The following is a 2,798-nucleotide window of genomic DNA, read 5'->3' as shown; positions in this document are numbered from 1 at the left end:
GATTACCTGTTGCTGTCTATTGAGAGCTGCACTGTCTGGCACATAGTAGGCCCTCAGAGGCTAGGGTTGGTTACAGTGATTACAACGTTGGTAGTATTGAGAAGAGGGACCTCAAGGCAGCAAAGCTCTTACAATGGGCAAATAGAAAAGAAGATTGCACTTCGGGGTCAGATGAGAGGATTAAATGCCTGGCAGTGGGGTCTGGAATTGTGGGCTGTGTGCCAAGTGTTTTATGTTCCACCTATAGGATGGGAGCTTCCTGCATGCTGTTGATGTCTATGGTGGGTGGTGACATTCTCATCCTGGGCATGAAAGGCTTGTCTTAGAGGGCTTGTGAATCATCCAGATCCTGGAGAGACTAAGTGGTAAACCTGAGATTGTACCTAAGCTTGTTGGATTTCATACACCACGTCACAGAAGCCCCTGCACTGGTTCTCAAGAAGGACAGCCTGCTGGGCAGCAGGAGAACACTGGAGGCTTTTGAATAGCCAATCAGTTGATACTTTGAATGTTCCTTCTATGGAATTGCAAAGAGTGACTGGAAGTGAATCAAGCCTGCCAAAATGAGGAGCTTTTTTGAAGGGACCTATTTATTTGCCTTGATAATTAGAGGACAGAAGAGTTATAGATAGGATATTTAATTTTCACTGTGTTTCATCTCTGATGATGGTAAAACTGTTTGAACTGATGGAATTTTCCAAGAAGAATAGTGGCTATTGATGGAGAGCAATTAGGCAAAGACTAAATGTTTCCCAATATTTGGAAAATTATCAAATAGGATTCTCATTGAAATAGGGTTGTTATTTTCATATTTCTTTTCTTAGGCTCAAAAAGCAATTAACTAACTTGCTATCTTCAAGTGCAATAATAAAGCTAAAAAGTTATTTTATGATCATAGTGCCAGATAGTGTGTGATTGCAGCTAATACATTAGGGTAATTCAATTTTATGAGGTTTTCCTAATCTTAGAGATTGTTTTTATCTTCTTTTAGTTAATTTACAACCAGTTTCTGAGAAGATTAATGTCAAGAAGGAAAAGTCAGAACTTGTAGAAGAAATATACATTGGGGAACAGAAAGTATCATTGTCTTTTCAATTTTTTAATTTTTCATGGTTTCACTTTAAATAGCTCCCACCTCCCACAATTCTGTTATTTTGGTCCTTCCCCTTTCACTTAGTGTCCTAGTTCATATGGTCTATAAACTGTCCACATTCAAAGTAAGCTTCATATATGTAAAGTACTGTTGTTTTCATTTGTGTTAGGAGTTACATAGTTCAAGATAGGTTTTTCTAGCAGTATAATATTTTTAAATTCTGGTTTTTATTACATATTTATATAGATCAGTGGATCAAAGAAACATCCTCAAGAAACTAAGAAACAACACAAGATTCTCTCTGATGAAATGCTTAAGTATAAGGTAAAATCCCTTGTTTTTGCCTGGATTACAGTCTAAAAACAGAAAGAAGAGTAATGAATAATTGTTAATGATTTCATATGTTTTATTGAAGGATAACATCAAAAACTTTGAAGGAAAAATAACATTTTGAATGATGTCATTCAAAGTACATGTTCCCAGTTGCAATTGAGAGGGATCAGTATGTCAAGAGTCTGAACTTGATAAGAATTTGGCTGCTAAATTGTACCATGATTCAATTTGGCTTTTGAGCCTTTTTGTCCATTGGGTGAATTGAGCTCTACATTTTATCTTGCTGCCCGCCACAGTAAAAGTGTGGGTGTCTGGGGGCTGAACCTTCTTCTGAACAATGACCTGGAATAAAAGTACTAATACCACAATGACTTTTTATATTAAAGGGAATAGGAAGTGTGTTTTATTTTTACAATATAGGTAATTGTCACATTATTTGGCACTGCCCTTCAAGATATACAGAAAACAGAAAATATATGAGTGATGAAGATATCTAGGCACATTGAACAGTCCCTACCCCACTTAGTGCTGAACAGAGAATGTTTCAGTGTGAATTGGGGGAAGTTTTTCTTTACGTGCCTCTTTTTAAATATTCCATTAAGAAAAGTTCAGTTGAGCTGTTTGACTTGAACAATTTCGCATTGTCTCTACTTTCTCCTTGTCATCTACTCACTTATCCCATTATCTTGTAAGCAGGAATATCATGGGTGCCACAAAATGTTCATGCCTCATGGTGTTTCTTTGCTCTTCATTTATAAATGTGCTCAACATTTCTCCTATCCTCATACTGGGCCAGCTACTTCCCCATGAAATATAGCAGTAGCTGTGGGATAGGCATGGTTGCTGTTTCATCTTTTTAGCAGACCATTTGGTGCATCTACTGAAATCCTGGTACATGTTTTGCTTCTATCCTATATGCAAAGGTTGGAAACAAAATTCTACAAAGAACTTGAAAGATGTTATTTCAATGAATACCTCAGGAATTTCAGAGGTAAATGACCCACATCTGCCACAAGACTTTCATTGCATCTTAGCTATGAGGAGAACAAATATTTCATGTCTTAGAAGATTAAAATCATATGATATCCACATGGAATTCTTTGTTTGTGGAAATTAAGTCATTAGTGAGAATATTTCGCATCAGGTTCAAACTGGCCTTAATGAAGGTGGTGTCAGGGAAGGGAAAGTGGAATCTGAAGTAGGGCAGGGACAGAAGGGAGGTACTCCGCTGAAGATCAAGAAGGAGCAGGTGGTGAAATGTTACAAATTATAGAACTCAGAGAGCTAAATATAATTACTTGCTTTTCAAATTGTTAAACATTTTTACCTGTGGTAAAATATTCATAACATAATAATTACCATCTTAACCATG

The sequence above is a fragment of the Pan troglodytes genome, chromosome X, assembly GCF_028858775.2.
Source record: "Pan troglodytes isolate AG18354 chromosome X, NHGRI_mPanTro3-v2.0_pri, whole genome shotgun sequence".
In the NCBI taxonomy this organism is placed as follows: Eukaryota; Metazoa; Chordata; class Mammalia; order Primates; family Hominidae; genus Pan; species Pan troglodytes.
This window is presented reverse-complemented; position numbering follows the sequence as displayed.